The 18,966-nt window shown below is 35.6% G+C and overlaps 1 pseudogene; it reads left to right on the plus strand.

Annotated features, from left to right (window-relative positions):
• The first annotated feature begins 5,885 nt into the window (after positions 1 to 5,885).
• LOC101622244 lies at positions 5,886 to 9,671 on the plus strand (annotated as a pseudogene).
• The last annotated feature ends 9,295 nt before the right edge of the window (positions 9,672 to 18,966 follow it).

The raw sequence follows: 18,966 nt of genomic DNA on the forward strand, positions 1-18,966 counted from the left end.
AAATGCACAGAAATCTTTCCTTTGTTTTAATGTGTCTTCTACACTATTTTGAAAATGTTCAAGATATCCATGCTTAAAACTCTTATCCACTTGGCCATACATCAGTTAGTTTTTCTGGATTCCTTCCTCTTTGGAGACCCCATTTTTTGGAACAGTTTCTCTACTTTTTAAAAAAAATACAAAAGGTCCACTATGCAATCACTTATGCTAACCCACGCACATCATAGCAAGAATTTAATTACTGTCTTGATTTTCTCAGAAACAGAATGTTTGACTGGTCAATCAGGAGTCACTTGATCATTTTCAGTTATATAATCTTTTTGATAGGCCCTAGTCATTCCCTAAAGAAAAGCAACCTTACAATAACTAACCAGATTTTCCCCCTTATTCCTACTGTCTTTAGGGTTTTTGTTGTTATTTATTTATTCATACAGAACTGGGGTACAGGCCAGAGATGCAGAGGGTGGGAGGAGCCAACAGAGACAGTGGGGAGCAGAATAGGCAGACTGTCGAAGTACACTGTTGAGGGGAGCAGCAGATGAGTCAGGAGAGGTCTGCCTGGCCATGTGGTCACCTTGGAGAAAGGTGGGGATCGAACTCATTCAGAAATGGCTTAAGCTTCTTAGTGCTGTGCTTTAACCCGCTGTGCCACGAGGGAGGGCCTCTCTTTAGTTTTTAAATGTTACTCTGGACAAGTCCTTGAAGCTACACTCAAACCAATTTTTGCAAAATAAACTCAAAATGTTGACGTTTCAGATTATCCTTTAATAAATTTTCAGTTTCTAATGTAATGTCAGAACTGCTATGTTTAAAAGCATGATCTTATCACTCACCTAGGATCAGCACAGTCATCTCCCTCCTTGATCAATTTACAGGTTGACAGTATCCTCTCATGACCTGATAACAAGTGAAACTTCAATCATACTTTTATTATCAAGGTATTTGTTGCTGCTATTTTTCTTTTCCTGGCCTGGCTATTTACTTTTGCAATAATAGGATTTTGGTCAGCTTTGCTTATCATATGATTTTAAATCATGCTTAATGTATTCTTATACCACTAAGAACTAATACTTTCAAAAATCTAATGGTTAAAGAGCACAGTTATTACTTTGGCTCTTTAATGTTCAGAAAAGTAAAATACACCATTCGTCATGCTTTACAGTCATCCATCATCATCATCATTAAAGTCATACTTATTAAGTGATACATGTCTTACAGATTCAAATATATAGTCAAAACAACCTTTTTAGATAACCATCACTGTTTTCCCATTCTCTAGATGGGTCCATAGATTAGTCACTAGAGCAAAATAAATTCATAACATTACACATCTATTATCTTGTGACACCAGTATTCACACAAACATCTTGACTTCAGAAATCATTTACTTAAAAATATTATTTTATTCAACATACATCAAATAAACCACTTCACTAAGTGATGAATGAAATAATGAAATAATTTATAGAAGTACTGGCATGGGCAAAAACAGAACAGAAAACATCATACACATTAATAGTGAGAAATAAGAAAAAAAATTAACAGGATGTAAAACTAGTTGTGATTCAGGGCAAGTTTTTGTTTTCTTCCAGTTACCCAACTATTAGTGCTAATCTAACAACCCTGTAAAGCAACTACTACAGGCACCATTATGAAATGCTTATATGGGTTCATAATCCTCTCAATACTTAGCTAAGCATTTGATTCTATAATTACAATATCCCCTGTTAATATTTCACCTTTACTGTTTTTTATTAATAGGGACACATTTATTGCTTGAGTTACTTCTGAAGCTAGTTTAAAAAATATATTGCATGTAATTTAGTATCTTCCAATGAATACATTGCTTTAGTATCAAATGCTATATAAGCCCGTTTGAAACACCCCTGGGATTATTGACAGTTCATTTTATTCAGGTAACTACAGTCTAATTTGTGGCCTTGAGTTTTTGTTGACAGGTTCTACAAGGCTAAAATAAAATCTGTTCATTATCGAAAACATTTACATGAATGGTATATGTGCGTAAATTGCAGTATGTTCTGTATCACCAACCAACTCTAAGTAAAAGAGCAAAGCCAGTATTTGTTATTTATCAGCTGATAAGTCAGTGAAGTTGAAATAAATTGTGAACAAAATATATTCTTATCTGTAATATTTGTGTTGGCTAGCCAAGAATCAAATCAAAATATCTGAACAATAAAGTCCTACATTAACAAAGTGTTTGCTCTTGGGTTTTTTGTTTTGGGCATTTATTTTACTTTATTTTGTTTTTTAAATTTTCTAGTCATCTAGCTTCATGCCAAAGGCGATATAAAGGATTTCAGAACCAAAGGTAGTTGTCAGAAGTGAACAAACTAGAGTACCATAGTTGAGATGATTCCGCAACTATGTCTGAGGCATTAAGACTACCACCGAATAGATGGTATTTAAAATTTTTAGAAAGCCTTTAGGGCATTCATGCTAGTGATGGTATGAAACATTGGCTTTGATAAAACTTTGGATTTAGAAGGACATTTAAGATAGGCAATTTCATCAGTTTGGATAAGATTTTTTTTTGTAAATACTATTAATAATAACAAAGTGGAAGTGTAGGTATAAGAATTAGATGTCCTCTCATATGTTAAACTCCTAGCATATCTCAGAAATTAGGAAATGAGGTTATTACAGTGAAAACCACCTTGACTTCCATTGCTGAAACCCTAATTCTAATTTATCATTTTACCTAACCCTAATTTATCATTTTTTACTAGTTGTGTGACTTGAGGAACTGAGGATTTATCAATAGAACTATGCTCAACGAGACTGACAATAACATCCCTTACTCCATTTCCACTATTCTCTTTTCATTACCCTCTCCCAAACTCTATCCTTTCTCTCCTTTTCCAGAATAATAACAATATACAGGCTTATTCTTATTCCCTAAAACATTCCAACTCTGGCTATTGTGCCTCAATGACACAAGTTGTACAACTTTAATCTTGTTCTAGTTAGTTATTTTCTAAGTAGCCAGATGTTTTGTTTTTTTACTGATGGACAGAACTGAAACCGTTAATTACAATCAAAGCTCCAGAACTACAGAACACCATGTAAATTTTAATTAGCAAGTTAACAACTGGAAAAGTAAACTTACAGTAAAATGGGTAACTGCTGGATACTAGACAGTCCTTTATTTTAAATCTTTTGAAATCTATACCCTGTAACATCCAGATTTCATTGCACAAATATTCTTACATGTAAATTTAAAAGAAAAAAAATTGATAGTGTCTGTTAACAGAGTCGTAAAATGATGTATATAACACATCTGTTACATAGGGTCCAGAAGAGTTTGATAGTGCTGTTAAATTACATCTGTCATTCAATTTAACAGAAAAGTGACCTAGTCTCACATTGATGTTTATCAGATAACACTTCAGTTTGCTCTAAAACAGAAATATGTAACACTCTGCTTAACCAAGGAAAATCTAATTTTTCCAAAGACCAACACAGGTGTTAATCCTGTGTTACAAATGTTTACAGATAAGAAGGCACCAAAAACTGACTTCCAGATTTTTCCATTACACGTCAACCTTCTCTTATACTCTGTAAATTGAATAAACTGGTCATTCAAGATGTAGAAATACAAATCCCAGGGCCATTATTTAATAAAACTTTAGTCTTTGGCAAAATATTAGATCCCTTTGTGACTCAGATTCTTTCTTTCAAAAGGAAATATTACTAATACTTTCTGAGAAAAATGGTGAGAGTATTAAATGAGATAATACATGCAAAACTCTTTAAACAATGATTGCTATATAGTATGTATTCAGCATGTATTCATTACTAATAATCTCAGGAATACAACATTGAAAACTTCATAGCACTCTACTACCCAGAGATTTCTCTAGTCTGAAGAGTAAAAAGAATATTAAATCACCAGTATATAGAGCAAGTACATTACAGCAGTTACTGAAATATTATTTTACTCAATATTGTTTATTATATTGATTGAAAAAATATTCCCAGATAGTGTTCAACCCAACAATGTTACTTGAAGAACTTTTTTCATTTTACATCATTTTGCTTAAAGCTGCAGTTTTCAAGAACTTACTGACAACTCACTGTGTTGATATCACTATAATTAAGAACTGCAGTGTATCCTGAAGTTGGAACAGAGGGTGAGGAATCAAACACAGGACTCAAAAAGATTCCCTCTGGTGCTATATGAACACAAACTGAAAGACGTCCAGTTATGAGATTTTACCAATATCCAAAAGAAACAAGTTTGAAGTTTAAAGAGACTTTAATCCCTGGTGAGCACAGGGTTAAATCTCAGCACTATCAAGCTACTGTCATCCACTACACATGTGTCACTGGTACACATTCACAAAGTCACAAGATATTTCTACTAATAAAAAAAAAAAAAGAGGTCCAGTATGTGCATATAAGGAATAGTAAAATTATATAAAGAGTGGGAGGGACATGAGTTTTGTGAAAGAGACAGAAACTATACAAGTACATCACCAATGTAAAGAAATCAACCCATTTTTTTTTAAAACGTGATAAAGCAGGGACCATCTTATTTTTTCTAGTATATATTCACACAATTATTATTGTTAACCTAAGATTTACTGCAACTCTCATTTTTTTAAATAATTATAATGTGTCATTGTGGAAGAAAGAATACTTAGAGCTGGTAAAATATGATTAGCTTCATTAGTACATCAGGCTAAACTATCCATATGTTAATCAATATATTTATGTTAATTGCTAATTTTCATGTCTCGCAACAAAGGTGCAAATTGTAGTATCATCTGACCTTCAAGGCACACATGATACCAGAGATTCTGTATTTTTTCTTACTAAGTTGTGCAACTGCTGATATTAATTGCACCCCAGGGCTATTATATTATGCATGAATTGTCACCCAAATGAATGACAATGTTTGAGAGGGAGTAAAAGAAAAGGGATTTAGATGTGTTCTCAGTGAACACTGCCAACTACATGACAACTGACATGATACCCAATTACAAGATCACTAATTAAAGCTATCAAACAAGCCTGTGCATTTTTGTCCATTAATAAGATTTTGACCTCAGAATTTGAATTTCCTTTCAGTAAGTAAAGAATCTTTTGGAGTAGGTTTTTCAGATTTTCTAAAAGTAGAATTGATAGTTGAATAGATCATAAAATACAGAAATTTTCTGTAACCAGTTTTAATTGTAACACAACAGCAACAAAGCGCTTCATTTTATTTTTGCTACTTGGGAACCCAAAGCAAGGGACCAAAGTCAGGTAAAGAGTCCTCAAAACTGCAGCAATGAAGTGAAATCCAAAGTGTTATTTCATGAAAAATCAAGAAAATAAAGGAAAGAAATGTTGCAAATATACTATTTCATTATCACTATTAATTTAGTCAAGTATACAACTTTTACCATTCCTTTTTCCAGGAATAGGTGGACCATGGAGCAAGTTTCTCCATTTATAAATGGAGCCAACTTTTATTCCATAAGAGAAAAATCTTAATCTTTCAGGGAAAAATCTTAGTAACGTAGGTATATATAGACATAATTAGTAAGATCTATATCTACCGTATTATATTTTATTTAATAACTGTACTCTTAACACATACACATGATTTCAGGTGTATTTTTGTGCATGCATGTGTGTATGAATGTGAGCATAAGTTTATATGTCTAAGATTTTCATCAAGGGATATGAGAACTACTTTTAGAAGCTAAAAATTTAGTAATACCTTGTAAAATAAAAATTAGCTCCTCTTACACTTAACACACATGTGCACACATAGCGCCTATTTGATTAAAATATTCAGGGAGTAAGGTCATCATGGTGGTGACATAAAATGCCATTTTGTCCCCTCTTTTTAACAACTAATTAGGCATCCATCCATGAACAAAAGTACCTCTGTGGGAGTTGTGGTATCCAGTATCAAACACCAAGGGAATTGGGAGGAATTTTGCTCCTATGTGCATCCAGTAATATAGAACCAGCAGGAACTGCTAACCAGCCTCAGCTGCTCCCATCCTTATCAAGGGAAAAACCGAGCTGATTTAAACAGATATCCAGAGACAGCAGCGACTGTGTGGAAGTGTCACCTTCCCAAGGATGTAATCTAGCACTCCATTTTTAAAAAGTTTGGATGCACTGGAGACTGTAAGAGTTTTGCAAGTACTAACCCTTGCTCCAAGAGAGCCTAACACACAGTGTTTAACTAACCCTGGGGAAGTGAGAACATTGAGTGAGAGTCCAGCTACCCAACAGCAGCACACTATTACAGAACCCCCATTTTCTCTTCTGCATTACCCATGGTAATGAGGCAAATGGTCTAGTACCGTGGGAAGCAGAGAGACATGTAAGAATATCAAAGGGGCATCTATTTTTGGGCCTTTGGGCTGATTCCATATCTTCTCTGTTGTAAATAGAGCAGCAATAAACAAAGGGGTGCAGGTGTCCTTTGGAATTAATGTTTTTGTGTCTTCTGGGTGGCAATTCCACTCCTAATTGCTGGATTATATGGAAACGATTTTCAGCAGTTTGAGAAACAGCTTTCTATAGTGGTTGTACCTGTTTGCAACCCCACCAGCATTGTAGGAAAGTTCCTTTTCTCCTCAACCTTGCCAACATTTATTGTTGCTAGGTTTTTAATATGTTCCATTCTTATTGGTGTAACTGGTATCTCACTGTGATTCCGATGTGCATTTCCCCTTATTACAAGTGACGCTGAATATTATTTCATGTGCCTGTTGGCCATCTGCATTTCCTCTTTGGAGAAGTATCTTTTTGGCTCTTCTGCCTATTTTCTGATAGGGTTGTTCACTTTTTTATCTGTGAAGATGTGGTACATATACACAATGGAATATTACTCAGCAATCAACAAAGGCAAACTCATGTTATTTGTGGCAACATGGATGGAGCTGGAAAAGATCACACTTTGTAAAATAAGAAAGAAAAAGATAAATACTGGATGGTTTCATTCACAGCAGGAGTGTAAAGGATACACACATGCGCGCACGCACACAGACACATATAGTGATTGTAATAAAGTAAAAACAAACATCAACTAACAACTATAAACCAGAGACATTCTACAGGGGAGGAGAAGAGAACAGGATCAAAACTGGGGCAGAAGAGCACATGAGACTATGGTGATGGCACATGGGTGAAGTGGTAGTGGAAAATCCATGGGGATTACAACTGAGATGAAAAATGTGCAAAATGAAGAATGATGTAATGTGTGTATATATATATATATATATATATATATATATATATATATATGTTATATATAAAGTAAATAAAAACAAAAAAAATCAAAGGGTATTGAAAGAATATGGCTTCTGTGAACTTCCCTGGGCTCCAGGGAAAACCTGCTCACAAATTGCTTAGATTTTTTTTTCCCCCTGTAAAGCAGAAACCAAGTTATAATAGCAAGATTGAAATAGCATTTTATAAAACTCCAAGTCTTATTAATGACTGTGTGTTTAGTAAGATAAGCAAAAATCCATTCTCCATCACCCTTTTACTCTTAATTCAGCCCTCAATTCTAATATTCTCTATATGTAGCTTTTAATACTGTTTGTTAATCATGTGACTCAATAGGAACTTTAGCGCCAATATTAAGCCATCATTATATTGGATTGTCCACACACTCACGTGTTCTTTGAGTACTGTAAATGAGTTCATTCCTTTTGCAAACCAAGAAAAAGTCAATATTGTTTGTTTGCAAGGTCAGGGCTAACAAGTACACTGGATTTTTTTCTCTCCCATCATCTATAGCAAGCAGCGAATTCTCAGAAGAATTATGTTCAGGATAACGATAAGAGCTTGTATAAGGATATCCCAGTTTCATGGTAAACTCTACAACTGGTTTACCCCAGTTTCATCTTTACCAATAAATCTTTATTAAATCTAACCATCTTGCATGCCCTTTGAGTACACATATAAATAAAAACTATTTACAAACAAGTTGTCAAATTTACTAATTCAAAAGAGCATTTTTAAAAAGCTTGCCTGCAGCAAATTTTGAAGAACACATTTAAGCCCCTTGGCCAAATCACAATTGTTAATACAGAACTTGATGTATTTTGATACATTTTGCTACAGTATACTCTTCCTTGGTACCCATGGGGACTTCACAGATTTCATACTTAATAAAATTGATGTAATTTTTTATAAAACTTAACTCATAAATATATATATATATATATATACACATGCATATCTTAGAGAAACTAATTTCCAGAAAGAATTCAGCCCTGCTAACACCTTGATTTTTAGCCCAGTGACACCCACACTATGTTTCTTATTTATAAGAATGATTTAGTGTTACTTAAAGACAGTTTTTCCTAATGATTACAACAGAAATAAGTAATACACCACTATAACCAAGTGACAGTTTTCACACTGCCAATGATTTCCTATGGATGCCATGCACACCTGAGACAATATTAAGAGAGCCCTCTTCACTGTAATTTCAGTCCAAAAAAATACCATCCCCATCGAATTATGAGAAAAACAGCAGGTAAGTCCAAATGTAATGACAGTCTATAAAATATTTAGCGTACTCTGAAATTTTCAAGGTCATGAAAAAGAGAGAGAGAGCTTCAACACACTAGAGACAATTATGTGTTGTTTTATACATATTGGTAGAAAAAGAGATCGGTCAAAAAGCAATGAAATATGAACAGAGTATCTTAAAATTTAGCTGATAATACTGTGGAGAAGACTCTCAGTGTTGATAAAATTACCATCACATTAATTTTACAAAAAATAGTTGAAAAGAAGATGGCAATACCGTATCTTGTTAACATTTTTATAAACCAAAAATTATTCCAGAACAAAGTTAATTAAATGTTACATACCTTTCCTCAGTTTTCTGGCACCACCAAACTCTCCTCTTCGGCCACTGTGTCCTTGACCGATGTCAGGAAAACACACTTCCTCCTCACAGGAAGACCTAGCTAGCCAAGTTCAAATATGATGATGCAGAAAGGAAATTCTGGCAGCAAATGACTGGATCTGAGTACTCCTCAAGCCAGCAGAATGGCACCAGCGCATCCCTTCGAGGATACTCTGAAAGTCAAAGAAACATCCAAAAATCCCTGGCTCAAAGCACAGGCCTTGGGGCCTCCATGAGGTCAGGTGGAGACCACAGTGAACTGGTCGTGTAGACGGATCTGCAGGTCCTGCAGCAGGCCCTCTCCAAGCTGCAAGCCCGGCTGAGTGTGCTCGGGAAGAGCTTGCCTGCCCACGAGGCCACAGCCCTGCAGACCAGGCAGTATGCCCCATGTGCCAAGCTGGAGCCCCACCAAGAGGATGCCAGAGTCACAGATGACGAAGACCTATTTGACAGCAGTGAGGACAAGGAGGCTGCCCGGATACGGGAGGAGAGGCTGCTACAGTACTCTGAGTAGGCCACACAGTTGGTGCTGATGGTAAAATCCTCCATCCTCTTGAACTTCAAGCCCTGGGTAATGAGACCAATGCGGCCCATCGGAAGACTTGTGTATGTTCAGTGCAGCTGGACAAGCTGACGTAGGGTAGGGATGTGGTGCTCCAAGCTGGAACCGGTGGTTGCAATAGATGACAAAGTGGGCAATGAGCAACTAGAAGAAGAGATCACCAAGTCAGAGGAACAGGTGCAGAGCGTGGACATTGCTGGTTTCAATAACTGAGTGCCGACGCCAGGTCGGAGGTAAACCTGCAGCCTTTCAAAATAACTGCTGGCAAAAATAAAATAAAAATAGGTGTTACATATTTATAATACTGTATATCATATGTCTTATTAATTACTAATAATAATCACATGTTGCATGTGTTATATGTTAATTATATTACATGCAATTGCATTATATAAGATACATTTTAATTTACAACATATAAGCTATAGATAATATGTGATTTTATATATAACTAAATGCTGATACTTCACTTTAAAATCCATGTCTTCTAATTCTATTTTTGTGTTTCCTCCACAATATAATGTGTTCTCCATTTTATAACATGCTCTGACTGAGCTTGCCTGACCCATTCTTACTATTTCAATCAAAGTCAAACTTCTTTGACAAGTCAATTCCTCGAATTAACCCACAGATTGTTTTAGAAGTTTATATATCAAGGAGTATTTCAGAGTCTCCTTTTCTCAAACCCTCACTTCTTCCTACTTAGTTAAATCTGTCCATGTGGAATTTTAATTTGATTCAGAGATGATCGACCTAGGATAATTTCTGGTGTCTGCACTGGGCTCCACCTCAGAGTCTCCCAAAGCATGTGCTCTATGAGGACAGGCCATCCTCATGGAGAATGGTGAGGAGTTAGAATAATAAACATTCACTCATTTACAATTAAGCAGGCACTAGCTTCTTCCCTTTATGTGTATGTACTGTCTTAACCCACAAAATAAATTTCTTATATGGAATCATCTTTACTTATTTGCAAAAACAGACTCAGGGGAGTTATGTTAACTTATACCATGTCAGTGAGCAATGGAGGCAGATCTCAAATCTCACTGGTTTGATTCTTAGACTTGGTAATTTAGTATCAGTCTGAAAGCATAAAAACTTTTGGGCAGAAAGTGATTTCAATACAACCTTATTAAAAATATTGACATTAATAGCTAACATTTATTAAGAAGAAAACTACATTTAAGCCTCACAGTTATCTAAATATGTAAGTATTGCCAAGATAGGAATGAGAATGTAGGAAGTTTATTGAGAAGTATGGGTTGACAATGTCAGAACTGGCATCTGTAGGGAAAAGAAGTGAGATTGGCCAGAGAGGGGGACTTGTGCTGTGGGCGGACACACAGAGGTCTCAGCCATCTCCCAGGGGGCCCAGCTTGGAGGGCCTTGCACGGGGTATGGGAGTGGGGCAGAGACCAATTATAGCACTTTGGTGACCGGTCAATACACATGGCCACACCTACGCGCTGTTAAGATCCTAGGTGAGGACAGAGGACAAGCTCTAGAAGGATCATCAACTGAAATACCTCTAGCATCTGGGAAATATGCACTTCAGTCCTAGGGTGTAGACAGTGTAGGTGGATTCTGGATGGTGTTAAGTATTTACTGTTTTAAAAACTGGGTAGAGAATAAATTACTTGCCTCAAATCAAATAAACAGAAAGTGACATAGAGGAGGCATATGCTTCCAGACCTGCTGGACTCCACCATGAGCCTACCCAGTGTGTTATACTGTGCCAAAGTATGCAAGAACTATTAGGAACCAAAGCAAAGGTTAATAGAAGTGTGGTGGGAAGAAATATGTCAATGCAACTACAAGGGAAGCTACCTGATTCAGACTACAGGGGGTGGCCAAGGTCAAATCTTCCCTGGGAAGTAGCAGAGTAAAGCCAGTATGAATTCAGAATATATATTTATTTCAATTTTGGTGATTCTCAGTTCTTTTTAGAGTGATAAAAATATTTCTTGAAAGTTAAGAATGTTTTTAACTTTTGCATGCAAAAATTATGAATGATTAAAAATAGAAGTTCAAACACACTAGTAATGTAACAATAGAAGCCCCCAAACAGCAATCTCCAACTTTCTGGTAAATTAGGCTTTTTTTCAACTAGAACTCACATATGTGTAATTAACTCCACTCACATAGGGCAAGGAAAAAGAACTCTGTTTGCAAACATTTGTGAAAATTTATGTGTTTATACATTTTTATATGTTTATTCTAGCTCAAATAATTTAATAGTTAACTAACTTGAATAACCCCAAAAATATTCCAGTGTTCCACTTTCGGGGGGCTAATTGAACAGCAATTGAATGAACTATTCGTTTTTTTTTTTGTTTTAACCAAATTACAGAACTTGTCTTTTAATGCCTTTGAAAGGCTCTAATTTCCAATGTATCAGAGTGAGTCTTATTCTTCCTATTCCATATTTAACAAATGTGAGCTAATTGAGAAGATCTGGAGAAGCAATTCTAAACAGCTTTATATGGAAGTGTGACTAGAAAAATTAGAAAAAGCAGTATAAGGAAATGAAAAGGGAAGTGGAGGAGGAGGAAAGAGAAATAGTCTGATGAACTGTCACATTAGTAAATAACCACTAGCTATCAGAAATGGAAAATCTTTACCAAAAAAAAAATTATATTCCCTGCAAAAAATGCTTTCAAGCTCCACTCTTTCATATTACTATATTCAACTAGTCTTTGAATTTAAAGATGAGAAACTATCAAATGCCTTTCCAAAAGTCAAGCTCTGTCTATAGTAGAGAATTTCTCAGATTTTCTACTCCAGTAAACATTGCCTAAAAAGGCAATGTCTCTGGTTTGTCATTAATTCCTCCAAAAATTTATTCTATGATCACTGCATTCTTTTCTAAGGATTCACAAAGTGACTGTTTATTAACCAATTCAGAATTTGACTGGAGGTGAGGTCATACTCACACATCAATTCCATAGCTCATTATTATCCTAGTTTTTGATATTTTCAAAATTTCACACTTGCACCAGATTGTCAATTGTGTTTATAATCCCAATTGTAAATAGTTATAAAAGTTACGTATCATGAATTTTTCACTATGTTGTAATATGAAGCATTAGTTATAAAAGTTACGTATCATGAATTTTTCACTATGTTGTAATATGAAGCATTATTTTTCTTAGTATAAAAAGAAATTTGCAAAAAGCAAAACTTCCATCCACAGAAGTGTTTAAGAAAATTCTAGATTATTCTACTTCAGAGTTAAATGGTCCTTTTTTCTGTCACTTACAGAATCATGGCATTTTAAATGCTGTAAACCCACCACACAAATGTGATCTACTCATTCAACAAGTGGTAATTAGGAAAAATGTTTTTGATTTGATAACTTTATGCAAAATATTCAGTTGAACATTGGGGAGACAAATAAGGCAAAATCTCAACACAGCATTTACATTTTCCTTATTACCATGAAAACTCATTTTAATTAACTGGAAGACACTATGCTTTGTTTCTCATTTTTAAAAGTTAACTCAATAGGTTAGAACCTAAAAATCATGTCTGGTATCAACACCAATGATCAGCTAATTTACTACAGGACTTCTCTGAAATTTGAATAAGCTAACACTGTAAATCTGTAAGGAGAATAGATTATACATTGCCAAAATTCTATGACTAAGGATCTCCTTTTCCCTCTTAAGATCCTTAACAGAAACAAGATTTTATTAAAAAAAAAAAAAAATCAGGGCCCTCCCTGGTGGTGCAATGTGTTAAGGCACAGCACTCTGAAACTATCTACAGCCACTGCTGCACACATTCAATTTCCAGCCAGAGAAGTGACCCACATGGCTTGACAGACCTTGCCTGTCTCTCCTGCTCCCCCTGTCAGCAGTGTACTTCATTGATCAGCCTGTTCTGCTCCCTCCTGTCTCAGGTGAATCACCCAATGCACCTATGGCCTGTACCCCAGTTCTGTATTCATAAATAATTATTTTAAAAAACAACAGTTTCCTTTGGAGGTTTCTCAAACTGCTAAATATGGAGCTTCCCTATGACCCAGCAATCCCACTCCTAGTTATCTACCCAAAAGACACAAAAACACTGATTCAAAAAGATATCTGTACCCCCCAGGCCTTTTGCTGCTTTATTTACAATCAGAAAGACATGTAATCAATCCAAATGTCCAAAACTAGATGACTGGATTTAAAAGATGTGGTACATATACACAATAGAATATTACTCAGCAATCAAAAAAAGATAAACACATGCCTTTTGCAGCAGTATGGATGGAGCTGTAAGGGATCATGCTTAGTTAAATTAGGCAGAAAGAAAAGGAAACACAGCGGATGGTTTCACACATAGCAGGAGTATAAAAGACCAGGAAAGAAAATAATAATAATAATAATGAACAACTATATACCAGTGACATTTTACAGGGGTGGAGTGGGGAATGAGATAAAAAATGGAGGGCGGGGTGGAAAAGTGCACTGGACTATAGTGATGGCACCGGGTGAATTGGTAGTGGGAAGCCCACAGGGATCACAGATGGAACCAGATGGAAAAAGATACAAAATGATGTAAAAATAAACTTATTAAAAAAAAAGTTTTGATAAAAAGCAGTAAATGTGAGAAATATATCCTTAGCATTACACTTTTTCCCCTTTTGCCAACATCATAGTAATTCAAATACAATTTCAAAGCAACTTATTAGTAGGTGAGCGAAAGAACAAAACTGATAATACAATTTAGGTAGCTATACATAAACATTTTACAGGCGGAATAGAAATGTATTTTTTATATTTAAGTGGGCAGTTTCAGCATGTATTCTATATATATGCACATGGACTTTTCACACTTAAGAACTTATAGATAAACTGAATGCAGAAATTCTGCACATACATAGCCTAGTTTTTCATCACCAAGATATATTTTCCTGTAGGCAATTCTTTTGAACATTTCATCTAAAGGTCAGTAATACCCTCTAGAACCGTGGTTCTCAAACTTTTGCTTATAGATGAGTGACATAAAACTTTGGTAATATTAAATAAAGACTATCAATTGATTAACCTTCACTAAAAAACTCAGTCTGATGGGGACTAAATCTATACATTTTTAAAAGATTCGTATACTCAACAAAGTAGGGGGATATTAAACAATCACAACTCCTGTTATTCCCTACTTTCAGAAACATCTCCTTTGAGTGCATCATTTTCAATCTCTGGGGCAACAGGATAAAGTATCTCTTAGATAACAATAATCCAGAGGTAAATCAGAAACACTATTGGGTCGAGTGAAGCAATCTTGTTAAAATTCAAACGTGTTAATGGGGAAAAAGAATAAAAAACAAAGATGGCTAGTTTGGGATTAATTTCCATCTCATTATTGCAAATTGGAAAAGCTAAGAAGTCAGAGGAAGGCAGATAATGAGCTTGAAGATAATGACATAATATATTTCTAAGCATCTTTAATACATATTTATTTCTTAAGAAGTTAAAATCACTATCTGGAATAAAAAGGAAGATTCTGGGAAAATGCTCACCTAAGCTTACTGTCCTGGCCCTAGTCATCCCCTCAGCTCCTTGTTAAAAAGGATTAGCAAATAAATTATCTCGATGGTAAAAACTCCAGAGAAAAGTACAATTAGGCATTTCATTATTGGTAACACCTGAGAGAGAATCACCAGACCCGGAGACCTTTCGGTTAAGTTTACTAAGAGATTTCATAGCAGGCACTGGTAGACTGTTTTGAAAGCAGGGAAGAGTCCCGGCTTTTCTGCTTTCTTCTTTGTGTTGGGGGTTATTTAGAAGGAGGTATATTCACAAACCTAACTATATGTGATCCATTGGTAAAGATCATCCATCTCTCTTATGCTTGCCGCTAAAGAGGCCTAACTTAAAGGAAATTCATCCCATTGTTCTGTAGAATACTCACAATTTTTCCTGCCTCATCCACTAGCAGAAAATTCTCCAGCATTACCACAGATGGAGAAATCCCAAAATCTTTTGTGTTTATGTTACTGATATCTACAAAAAGACAAAAAAAAAAATTAAACTACTTACAGACACTAAAAAGGCATTGTCTAGAATGTATTTACATTTCACAAGGTAACAAGAGGCTTATATTGAAATAAACAGTATTTTAAGTCAATAATAAAAAGTTAAATTACCCAAATAAGATCATAATCAAAGAATATGAAAAAGTGGAATCAATCCATGGTTTAGAATGCTTATTTAAGCAGCTGAAAACAGATTAAATTGTATTAAAAAGAAACATCAATATGAATAAATAGCAACAATTTAATGTGGTAAAAGCACATCAATTATATATAACTGATGCTATATACACTTTAGAAATGATAAAATACTAATATTCACATTTCTCACTCTACACAGTAACAAGCCACAATTGAGAATTGTGATAAACTTCCGAAAATGCAAAGAAATTATGACCAGAGAAGTTAGTGGCTTCAGAAATTCACTATTTAATCACTAATGCTTTATTTCTAGAGCATTCACCCCAAAAGGGGGCCAAGAAATAAGGTAAAATTATGAGTAATGTAACCACAGATGTGTATTATACTAATAATACTTGTATACTTCTAGATACTTAAAAATTATTTAACACATGGAGGATAGAAAAGATCTCAGATCTTCCAAATAACTGGTTTCCAATTTGGAAGAAGATCATCAAATCCCACTGAAATAAAAAGATACATCTAGACACAACTGATGAAATAACTGAACTCTAAGAATAAAGACAAAATTTTACAAGCTTTCAGACAGAAAGAATAGACTAAAACAGACTAGGAACAGATTTCTAATCTCAAATCTAGACAGTAAAACATATATTTTTAATCTGTTGTGAGGAAAGAACTGTGATTTGAAATCCTACTTTTAGCAAAAATGTAATTCTCATATGAAAGCAAAATGAATTCCACTGTCATGTTCCCACAGATAAAGAACTCCTCAGACTCCACTCTAACAAACAAAGCTGAACAGACTCAAAAGCAACCATTCTTGAGTCTATAAAACATAGGTCCCAACATAAATGGCTACCCCCAAGTTTGGAGAGACAGATATAAAAAGTTGCGGCTTACCAGAGCAAAGACTGGTATCAACCCTGGAACTTGGGCCAAAAGAAAACGGGCGTCATAATTAAGGGATTGCTGGAGCATCAGTGCCCACAATGTGAGTCCAAAACTCCAAGAGCCACTGCGAGTGTGAGTGTGTGTGGAAGGTTCCCATCATACTGTGAGATTTACTTCTACCCACTCTACAGCTTCCCGCGATAAATAGAAAATTCCCATCATGCATCCGGACGCAGAGGAAAAAGAACTATTTGAAATAGGCCAGTATGCTCTCCTCGTCAATACAAGGCCTGCCCCAGCAGGAACCAATTAAGCAGAGCCTAACTAGTTGGGAGAAGAGAATAGTTTACATGCGTTAGCTTTATAGAGGGGAGAATGAAAATAGTCACTCCTAGCCCCCCTGTGCCACCTAATAAGGGAGGAAAAAACTAGGAAGTACTGGTGCAGTCTGAGTTAAAAGGCAACAGATTGGCTAAAACTGACAACCAATGGTAGGATGCTGCCCCTCCCTCCACACCTCACCAGCAGTTGCTAATAAACTAGTTACGGCCATTCCTTTCCCAGTACATCACATGCAATTATCACGAAAGCTACAGTAAAACATTTTCTGATAACAAAAAGTATGTATACACTATTAACCGAAACATTCAAGAGGCTATTAACAAAGTTAAGTATGTGCATTTAACATCAAAGAAATGGATTTCTGGGCCCTCCCTGGTGGCGCAGAGGGTTAAAGCACAGCACTAAGAAGCTCAAGTCACTTCAGCATGAGTTCGATCTCTGCCTGCCCCGGAGGTAACCCACATGGCACGGCAGACCTCTCCTGACCTGCCCGCTGCTGCCCTCAGCAGTGTACTTCGTCCATCTGCCTGTTCTGCTCCCCACTCTGTCTTTGGTGAAGCCTTTCACCTCCCCTGCACCTCTAGCCTGTACCCTAGTTCCGTATGCATAAATAAATAAATCTTAAATGAAAGAAAGAAAGAAATAGATTTATGGATTTCTGGAGCGCAGGCTCAGAAACTCAAAACAGCTCTCAAGGAGGGACCAGGTGTGGGGGGGAGGGGAGAGGTGGGGTCTTTTATAAAGAGAAATGAAGGATAAGGTAGTGGTCAGGTGGAGAGTTCACAAAGCTAACTGATTAAGTGAAGACATCACAAAGTCAGTAAGTTAAGGCCTTCTAAGAACCATAAGCTGGTTCTGGTTGCCTGATTGGAAGGCAAAGAGGTTGAGTCAGTCCAAGTATTTGATCCAGTGAAGAGCCTTTATATACTGTGGCTTTCTTTGTACTTATTTAGAATGGCTCCAATGACGTCATCTTTTCATAATACCTTCTATAATCATCTACATATGTTCTTAAAGAAGCTACTAGACAGGTCCTATCAATTGAAAATGTAACTAGACTACAATCACAAAATCAGAGAACACAATTCAGTGACTACAAGGGTCAATTAGTATTCAGAACTGAATTGCAATGAGATCAGGAGGCTACAGAGATACACACATGTGCAAAACAGCAAACTGCAGAAACCACAATACCAAACATTTTCCCACCACTTCCTTCTCAGGAGAAACAGGGGTAGGAGGGGTGCATCTGGAGGTTGTATAGGTCAGTGAAACCTGAACCAGAGAAGAGCATGTGGGATTGCTGTGAATGCCCTTTCTCTGCTCTGTGTCTTCTCTTTTGTTTAATGTTGTGACTTTTCTAGGTGGTTGCCATTTTGAGATGAACTCAAACAATGATTTACTTTGTATGTGTATCCGCCTTCCTGTCTGTCTATCCATATACATACATTTATACATGTCTTAAAGTTATGAGACAATGAATTGTAATAAAAATAATTATTAAGTAATGATTTTCAAATCCTTGACATTACTGTAGCTCATAAATAAAATTTCCAAACTACTTAGAGAAGCGGGGTAAGGAAATTAATGCATTCCACACAATTTTCTTCAGTGGAGATTTTAGGAATTGGTCATGTTAAATGTTTTGTGCTTATTGAGTAAATAATGTTACTCTGATGGTAGATGTTTACATATTGTTATAATAAGAATATAATAGGATTTTTATAATAGGCTGTAATATTTGTTAAACTTTATCAACCATTTTAGTAATAGAATGAGAAATACAATAATATTTCCAAATAAAGTAGAGAACAAAAGAGGAACAGAAAGAAACTTAATCAAGTCATCATAGGAAAGCAGTTTGGACATGGGGAAAAGGAAACAAAAGTTACTCAATAATTAACTTAAAATAGGATGAAAACATTTCTAAGTATTCATCTTAATAAATATGAAGATTTGGACACATTCACAGGCAAGTGCAATCTGATTGAATAAAATAAGGCCCTCCAGTGACTAGCATTTACAAATGACACATATTAAACAAAATACAAAGACAAGTTAAAAAGAAAGGAATGTGCAAATCACAGAATTACAAACAAAAGTACAGTAGAG

This window comes from Condylura cristata, unplaced genomic scaffold (assembly GCF_000260355.1).
Source record: "Condylura cristata isolate star-nosed mole 26May11 unplaced genomic scaffold, ConCri1.0 scaffold00005, whole genome shotgun sequence".
NCBI lineage: Eukaryota > Metazoa > Chordata > Mammalia > Eulipotyphla > Talpidae > Condylura > Condylura cristata.